Raw genomic sequence first — 10230 nt, 5'->3', positions numbered from 1 at the left:
CCAAGACCCGAAATTGATAGGATAAGGCTTAGAGACGTCGGTGAAGCCAATGGTGGTGGTGGTTTGCGTGGGTGGCAGCACAAAGGGTGGTTTTAGGCCTAAAATGTCGAAATGAGAGATGGAGATAAATAGGCTTCACCTGTGACAGATCGGAGCTGGGGTTGGGTCCATTGGGTTGCTAAGAGGTCGAGGATGAAGTGGTGAAGAAATGGTGGCCAGAGGTGGTGCGACGGCGGCGGTGGAATGAAGAGAAGGCCGCGGCTTTGGGTGGTTCGTGGAGGCTACCGACGGCGCGAGGGAGGCTGAGGTTGGAAGGGTGTGATCGCCGGCCGGTGGGGAAGCGAACGAGAGGGGCGGTGTCGCGCACGGCGACGCAACGTCGGTGGGCTAGGAGAGGCGACATGAACGCACGGGAAAGGTGTCGCGCAGGGAAGGAAAACAGCAGAAGAAAGAAAGAAAAAGGAAAGAAAAAGAGAAAAAGAAAAGTGGGGAAAAGAAATGAGGTCCAGTCCTCACATCTTGGGTCACAAAAAATGATCCAACAGAAACGATTTCAAAACAACAGGTACAATAAAATAATTTAAATGTAATGATAAAATGAAAATAAAATAATTAAATCCAACAATCAATTAATTTAAAAAAGAACAATTTAAATGCATAATAATAACAAATATTAAGGAAACATCTCAAATTAATTTTTTCACAATTTAAAGATCATAAAATAAACCATCTAAAAATATCCGATAAATTTAAAATAAGAGAATAAATTTTTTAATTAATAAAAATAATCATTCAATAAAAAGATACTAAAGTACGAGATGTTACAACAGTTGAATAAAAACCTGATCTATGTCTGTTAGCCATAACTTGAACACTTATACATGGATTGATAAAATCAATATCAATAATCTCACAATTTTGGTAAAGTGCTTGTTGTGCTAGCTGGTGAGCCACCTGATTTGTCAAGATTGAATGAACATCCTGCACAAGGCATTGGAGCATACCAGTTGTTTTACTGCATTTACAACTTGAATTGAATCTCCTTCAAAAACTACTTTCTACAAACTGAGCTCTTTACATAGCTTTACAGCTGATATTAAACCTCAAGCTTCTAGCATAGTAGCTTGTGAACAGAATTGTAATGATTGCATGCACGAAGCTAATAGATCCCCCTCAGAGTCTGTAACTACAATCCCAACTCCAATCTATGACCTCTTTCTCTTACTGCTACATCCCAATTTATCTTAATCCAATCTGTCTTAGGAAGATTTCAATGAGTATTGCCTATTTGATCCAATCTGCCATGATTTCTTGAGTTAAGTTGTTTATGTTGCATTTGTTGGAAATCATTGTACACCTGTGTTGATTTCTTCATCAAGATTGAAGGGGCTAGAAAACTGTCTTCAAACAACATCTTGTTTCTTCTTGTCCACAACATTCTGGCAATTTCTACAAACAAACAGATTTCAGTTTTACCTATTCTCTAAAGCATATGCATAAAAATATCTCCAAACTCTTCACGAGTGATTGCAACTTTCTGTAATTTTTTGCTTCCTAACATCCATACATCCTGTGCAGATGAACAAGTCCACAGAACATAACCTGGAGTTTCTTCTGCTTGAACCGTCAACCCTTTTCCTTTGAATATGTCCTAGATCTTATTTATTATATTAGGGAAAATGATTACAATATGTCCCATTCAAGGAGACATATATATCAATGATAAATATATTTTTGACATAATAAATTATAATATATATTATTTTTGTAAATATGTTTATATACATATTATTAAAAAAATCAGGAATGTGTTAATTATTATAAAACAAATATAGATAGAGAGAGAATGGGGGAGACTATATTAATGGCTGGAGGAGCACGTGGCATGGCACGGTAGGATTTCAAAAGCTAGTGAAATGAGAAAATGACGAGAATTTATTAATTAAATAATGACCATGCGTTTTTCTCATTTCACTAGCTTTTGAAATCCTACTGTGCCATGTATCATATCCTCCTCCGGCCGGCTCTATCTCCACCAAGTTAATTACAATAAAGCGTGTTGAATTAGTAGCTTATACTTGAGGAAGAAAGAAAACCACCTCGCCTCAATATTTGACACTCAACTCATTCCCCAAAAAAGTGATACCCTTCCTCTGTATTAAGTAAAAGGGTTACACTACAAGAAATATTATCATTTCCGGCGAAGTCAATTGCCGCAAAACCATCCATTTTCAGTCACAAATAACCAATTGCGTCTATATTATCCCGCCACCATATCGCGGCAATTAAGCTAACTTAATTGAGAAGTTGCCACGAGAAATCAACCGAGACGCAACAAATTAATTTTTTGCGGCGGTTTATGCTGCCGTAAAAAGATTTAATTCCCGCTGCAAAAGTGGTTTAAGAACTCGGAGTCCTCGCCGCAACGCATTAATCTATTATGGCGATTATTGCCTGCCACAATTGAATGGATAATTTGTCTACATTCCCGACGATATATTTTATCCTCGTGATAATCAATTGCGGCGACACAAATTCGCCACTATAACTTGCGCTATTATTTGGAAGAGAAAAGTGTTTTACGTCGACGTAAATAAAAAAATGTGGCCACACATTATCGCCACAATTGATAGTATTTGATGACACTTTTTTGGTGATTTTGTAATCGCAAGAAATTGTATTTTTGACGAGAAGTTCGCCATCAAATGCAAAGACGTAAATTTGTATTTCTAGCAACATTTGATCGCCGGAAATAGTGTGGAATTTTTTTTTTTTGAACTTTTTTATTGTTTCAGCTGAGTTTGTAGGAGGCAATTTGCACCTCCTTAAAATTTTATTTTACCCCTACTGATTTAGCTTGCTAAGATGTTTACTCAATGCATCGGTTTAAAAAAAATATATATATATAACTTAGCTCACATATATAACACAATAGAAATGTAGGTACTTCATATAACACAACAAAAGGGGCTAACATCATCCATTCATGAAGAACATGCAGGGACAAGAGCATGCGTATAGCTAAAGCCATCATACAGCCTACTTACTATATTGCCGTTCATGACAAACCCAAAAATCACATGCCAAAGCTAGCCACAATGTCATTGATCATACATAACTAAAGACTTGCAACAACTTGTCTAACTAGTACTGGCCTAATAATATTCATCCATCAGTGTTTTTCAATTACCCAAGAACTAGTGCAACAAATATCAAGACTTGATCTTAATCCTAAATCACCCTTTGTTGCTTGATGAGCACACCCTTAGTACTCCAGCTCTTACGTACAGTATTGTCTTCATTCTGCCAAGAAGTTGTAAAATATTCATGCAGCACATCCATCCTCATGTCCTACAAACCCGAAACAAAGATGAATAAATGTATTAGTACTTCATATATAAAACCTTTTTCAATGATGCCTTCACATATGCTACATTAAAAAAAAAAAATACATTTATGCCAACCTAGCCATGCATGGTCAACCATATGTAGCCAATAACGCTGTATGCTGCATATCCATGGGAAAGGCCAAAGCAAACCAACAATCACAATAACAATTGAAACACAATATCCAACACTATTAGTTCAAATTCAACATGATATTAATTGATAACAGCACTCCTTCAAAACCCTTAAAATTCTCAAATAGGTACTCAAACCACACGCTCTTTCCCATATAAACCGAGGTATTCTTCAGTCCACAAACAAGTGTTGGATGATATTTTGGTGTAATTCAAAAATTCTAGTGCACATGATGCCGCAAGTGAATCAACCATATGCCATCAAATTGCAACATTCTATCCATTCACCTTCCATGAATTCAAGGCCAAACCAAGAATTAAACAATTAAGTACTATCAAACACCATCATCTACTACAAAACATCATCCACCTACATCTACACATTCCCAAACCAGCCATATGATAATTCCCAAATCAACCAGGAATTATATTTTTTTCCCAAACCAATAGGTATTTGATATATAATGTACTCCAAAATGGATAGTTCATCAGACCATTTTGCATTCATCAGGAACACTTATAAGGGATAAATATATTCTTTCTAAAAAAGGGTGATAAATACCTCCCACAATCGGCCACCAATAAACATTTAATCCAAGCTAATGGTTTTGGAGTCGGCACCATATATATATATATATATATATATATATTTCTTTCCTAGCTTCCCCAACACTTACTTGCTTCAGAACTGGACACATGGAGAAGTCATGTCATCAAGCTTGCTGTAAAAGGATGATAACTGTAAGTAACAAAACAGTTTGTTAGAAGCACAACCCAATATGTTCAATGCTCTAGAATATTGTATTTCCATAACATTCCCCCAATATTGAACACTTGATCATGATAACGAAGAGCTATATACATTAATCAATCAAACATGCAAAAAGTTGGTAACAAGCTTGCACATCTGAAAGCAATTTTACCTATATATAGAGGATATTGACTTTGAATTTTCCAACATTTCCATTGCACATGAACAATCTCACAAGCATTGTTTCCTCAATTCCATGAAAACAAACAAGCTATCTCTGAACCACTTTACCTTCAAAAGATTTCACTTCCCAAAAGTTGCACATAGCCCCACTAATACAACATTACAAAAAGGTGGTGAGCATTGCTTCCTCAATTCCATGAAAACAAATAAGCTATATCTGAAGTTACCTAGCTTCAAAACATAGCTCTTTCCCAACCACTTGCACACACCCCCAAAAAGTGTACATCTCAACAAAATGTTAGTCAGTTGTTATTGGTTTGTGATCACCCTAATTATCCCCAAACCCAAAATATTTCAAAAATTATTTCTTACTATTCTTGACTGGAGGTTATGCACCTCCCTGAGTCTCTCTAGGAGACTCCCCTTGGGACTGCCTTTCTGAAATATAAGTATTCATAAACTTATCAAATTCTGCTTGGCGCTCCAAGAGTACCATTACGTCCTTCGTTAATGCATCTAGTTTGCTCTTGTAACACTGAGCATCTTTTTCATGCCTTTCTGCATCTTCCATATGTCTTGCTGCAGCTACTGTTAGTTCTGCAATAACTTCATCATTGCAGTCTCTAGATGACTCAGGAATAACTATCTCTCCTAACCCCCTCACATATCCTGACCTGTGGCCCAAAACCTCTTTGAATATTGTTGTTGCAGCCTCTTTAGTGCGTTTCTCAAGCTCTAGCTCAGCCAACTTTAATGACATCTCTTTCTATAGAAAAATATGAGCCAAAGCGAGAGATTATAGACATCAATAAAGAGCTAAATTATAACATTTTTGCAGTGAGGAATAAAAGTAGACATATGTAATTCTCTTCAGTCAATAGAATAACAAATTTGCCTTTTTCCTTTGACCACCTAACGTCTTTAACGAAATCAACTAAATGGCTATCAGTATCACTCTGCAAACGAATCATCCCTTTGATGTTAGGAAACCAAGAAATATTACACCAAACAATATAAACACAATGATGACAAAAGTAAGAAGTATCTACCCTTAATTCCATTAGGCACACAAATGAGGTTCTTCCTGCAGTATGATTCATTTGTTGCTTCTGTCTATTACATTTATTTCGGTCCGATAGCCTCTGAAACTCATATACATTGAACCCATTACATGGATATTTATATTCAATCATAAAAACGAATTAGAGGCAATCATGACAATCAAACCAATTTACATACATCCATCATGCGATAACATCAATAAAATTTGCTTGATCAAATTACGTAACACTATCGCGTTACCTTAAACTCATCGCTTGACCATCTCGTACATAACTTTACCCAAACATCAGTGTTCAACCACGATGGCCTGTTCGCGAGTGCTTCTTCAGTATTCCCAAATTGCTTGAAAATCTTATGGAGCTCATACCGTATTGCATTGAATGTTCATCAAAGTTCCTAAGATATTATCTCATATATTCTTCTCTATGTGCATCACGTCCAGATTATGTCTAATCTTTAGACTGTTCCAATATGGCAATTGAAAGAAAATACTTCTTTTCGTCCAATTTAACTCATCAGTGGTTCTCTTTCTTTTCTTAAATGCTTTGCCAAGCATTGTATTTGGAATATTCTGCAATTGATAGAGTATATCTTTTCCAGACAATGGTGTAGGTATGGGCCGATGATCTTCATTGCCATTAAAAAGACTCTTTTTCTTTCTCCAAATGTGGTTAGCTGGCAAGAATCGACGATGACCCATATATCAATGATTTCGAATATATGTCAACCAAAAGCTATCCTTTTGTTGATTGCATGATGGACATGCCATTTTTCCTTTAGTGCTCCATCCAGAGAGGTTTCCATATGCGGGAAAGTCGTTGATTGTCCACAATAACGCTGCATGCAATCGAAATGCCTGGCCTACCATTGCATCATATGTATCTACACCATTTTCCCATAGATCTACGAGATCATCAATCATCGATTGTAGATACACATTGATTTCGTTTCCAGGTGATCTTGGTCCAGGAATAAGAAGTGACGTGATGAAGAACGGATCTTTCATACAACACCACGGGGGCAAGTTGTAAGAAACAAGTATCACTAGCCAGATGCTATAAGGTTTAGCCAAATTGTTAAAGGGGTTGAAACTGTCGCTAGCAAGCCCAAGCCTGACATTTCTAGCATCTTCCCCAAACCAAGAATTCTGTTGATTATATGTCTTCCACTCCTCAGAGTCTGCTGGATGCCTTAGTATACCGTCTTCATTGACGTGTTGTTCTCTATGCCATCTCATATCTGATGATGTATTTTGTGACATAAACAACCGTTGTAACCTTGGCTTTAACGGGAAATGTTGCAGAACTTTTTGAGGAATACGTCTTTTCTTGCTTCGGTCGTCTATCCAACATGATTCGCCACATTTAGGGCATTCATCTTTATCTTTATTTTCCTTCCAGAATAACATGCAATCATTTCGACAAGCATGTATTTTGGTGTAATTGAAGCCCAGGCCTCGCTCCAAGTTTCGCAACTCCTGGTGGGAGTTAGGCAAGAGCGCATCGGGAAAAGTTGACTTAAGCAATTGAAGAATCATATCGAATGACTTCACACTCCAACCCACTATTGTTTTTATGTGCAGCAACTTGGCAGTAAAACAAAGTTTTGAATATTTCTTACATCCTTCATAAAGAGGATGACGAGCATCTTCCAACAGCTGCTCAAATGACAAGGTTGAATGAGGGTCGTTTGAGGTTGAGTGAGGGTCGTTTGAGGTTGAGTGAGGGTCGTTCGAGGTGGCGGCACCAGCATCGAATGTGTCATTTGAATGGTGCATAAAATTTGAACAAGCCTGGATGTCGGCTAACATGACATCAATGAATTCGTCACCATGTTTTGCATCATGCCTATCATCATCATTACTGGAGACTAAAATTTCCTCTTCGCCATGAAATATCCATGTCGTGTAGCTTGGATCAATGCCTGTAATGAAAAGATGCCTCTCCACCTCGGTTATGAGTATGAAGAAATTATTTGAGCAGCCTTTACATAGACACCGTAATTGATCAACCCCGACTACATGGTCTCGCGCCAATAACATGAATTCTGAAACTCCTTTTGCATATTCCCTTGATCTAAATATATCGGTGATATTCATCCAACTTTTGTCCATCTACAAAACAATAGAGACCATTCGATCACCATATAAAAGGATTGAACTAGTGTATTCATCCTATTAGAGCTAAATTATAATAGTAGATCAGCCAATTTTTATTGATGTTGTATCATTGATAAAAGTGTATGAATGTATAAGGTGGTGAGATAAGGGATATTAACAGTGCATACTATGTTTTTAGCAAGTGACTTTCCCAAAATGGATAGTTTATAGCATACGTCTAGTCAAAAATCAAATAGCAGCGTGGATTGACAAAACAATGAATACTTTGTACTCAAAATCCAAAAACCACCAAACAGGTAATAATGGTAGCATAGAATTCACTCTTGACTACGTAAGTAAAATATTTAAACGGAGTTGGAAGACAAAATAGAAAAATAAATCATATCCACAACACTAGTAATATAAGTTGATGGGTCACAAAATTCACAGTTTTACTAGCTAGTTCTGCTAATATGTATTCCTACAATGGCTATTTCTTCACCAAATGGCACAATGTTATGTATTGCAATATATGTTTATAAATTTCTAGCTATACTAGAAATCAAAGTATCTGTGTGCATGAAAGTGCTATTTATTTTGCACTTCTATGTGCAACCAACAAAAAAGAAGAGACGGTATCTCTTTATTGTGTGTGGACAGGACATGCAAGAAAATACTTAACCCCTTGTTGAGAATAACTGATCTCGATCATGTGCACAATAACACAACAAAGTACACAATAAAAAAATTGTAGGGGTTTGTCAAATACTTATCCATGTCCACAATTTATATCTACCTACATATATATATATATATATGTATATATATATATATATGATGCTGATTTGCATGCAGAAAGAGGGGAGACTAATTAGGAACAACACAGGAACTAGCCTAAAGGGATTGAAAAGGAAACCTATTGAAAGACCCCCAATAATATTGCTATAGAAATTAGGACACAGAAATCGCTATCCCAAAAATTTTGCAAAATGATGACCACGAAACATCATGATCTGCCTCGTTGATTATATTAATTAAAACACTTTATACCATATATATCAACATGCAAATTATTGATAAGAAGGAAATAAAAACGATTGAAGCAGAGATCTTCCTACCTCGTAAAATAGAGATTGAGTAACGGAGGTGTCGCGCGTTCACTGGCAGAAATCTTAGGTAGGGACAAGGTGGAGCAGCCTAACGATGGAGGAGAGACACTTTGCTAGAGCGAGAGGCATAGATAAGATGAAAGAGTGACCCTGACAGTAAGATAGAGACCTCACAAATCAATAAAAAGAAATCCAAATATGGCGGAGATAGAAACTTACAGTGTCCGACAGAGACCACTGGCGCCGCATCAGGTGGATCAGCTTTTTTTCATTGGCAGTAAGAAATATTTCAGAGGCGAGAGAGAGAGAGAGAGAGATAGTATTAGGGTAGAATTGGGGATGAAATGAAACGTGGATGGCCTTTCTCAATGAATTGTGTCCCGATAATTTTTTTGCCGCGAAATTTTCTCTCCACAGTAGGTCATCTCAACAATAATATCACTGGGGTGCTGCGACTTTTTGTTGCAGCGATCACATTGTAGACCCAAAATATTTTTGTTGCCATGATTAACGGTCACCACAATAACTAAAAGTTAAATATAATGACTATTTGCCAACAACTTTTTTGCGGCTATAAATTTCAAAGTTGTAAAATTTTATTGTGGCGACCAAAAGGTCGCCACAATAACTCCAAGTGTTATACTTGCCGCAACTATTTTTTGCAGCAACAATATTTAGACACAAAAAGTTGTTTTCTCCGCTCATTTCAACTTCGTCGAAGCCAATACATCCCAACAGTAAAACCCATCCATTTACGTCTGAAATCATGCTGCCGGAAATTTAAATAGCTACAAAAAGTTAGATTTCTTGTAGTGTTACCATCAGGGATGAATATAAAATTAGCCACATCTATCCTCAAAGGCTCGAAAGTGTCAAAGAAACTATGGAAATTTTGTCAATTAAAAAGCGACCCCTTTTCATTCTTTTACCATAGGGGCAAGAGTCGGAAGATCAAGAATGATCTTGGGCTTTTATTTTTTTTATTATTATTTGTTTTTTAAAGAATAGGCCGTACGTACGTACGTCTTTCTTAATTAAATTCTTAGCATTGATCACGGTCACAAAAAAAAATACACGCATGTGCTTGTCTACTATATACGTTGCAGGCCACAGCAATAAATTCAGCAACATCTCTCTCATACTCATAGCTCTTTAAATAACAACTCCAAAGCTAACGGCCTAATTTCTTAGACAGCTTTGCATTCGAGCCTTTTACCTTTATAGCTACGATTCGTTGCTGTTATGATCTCTGTGATTTTTTTATCAAATTGCATGCATGCCGATCTCTCCCAGGCCAGCTATTTAGTGGCTCAGAATGCTCCAAAGGTGCCACCCGAGGACACATCATGAGATGTAGAGCAGATTGCTAAAGCATATATATATATATATATATATATATATATATATATAGGTTGGTTATCTAAGTAAAGTCCCCCCGAAATGGAAAGCCTGACGCGTACCATGTTTTACAGGGGTGAGTTTAGCGTCACCTTTGATCAATTGGGT

The 10230-nt window shown here is 36.9% G+C and overlaps 1 long non-coding RNA gene across 1 annotated transcript; it reads right to left on the bottom strand.

Moving 5' to 3' along the window:
• Positions 1-3134: 3134 nt before the first annotated feature.
• Positions 3135-9045, bottom strand: LOC121235830. The gene is made up of 4 exons (XR_005934603.1): positions 8944-9045; positions 8734-8837; positions 4084-4260; positions 3135-3351 (listed from the first exon to the last, which is right to left on the bottom strand). It is a non-coding gene; the product is annotated as an uncharacterized LOC121235830 (long non-coding RNA).
• Between the last annotated feature and the right edge of the window lie 1185 nt (positions 9046-10230).

Source organism: Juglans microcarpa x Juglans regia, chromosome 6D (genome assembly GCF_004785595.1).
Source record: "Juglans microcarpa x Juglans regia isolate MS1-56 chromosome 6D, Jm3101_v1.0, whole genome shotgun sequence".
In the NCBI taxonomy this organism is placed as follows: Eukaryota; Viridiplantae; Streptophyta; class Magnoliopsida; order Fagales; family Juglandaceae; genus Juglans; species Juglans microcarpa x Juglans regia.
The sequence above is the reverse complement of the archived record's forward strand: the minus strand, read 5'-3'. Positions and strand labels throughout refer to the sequence as shown.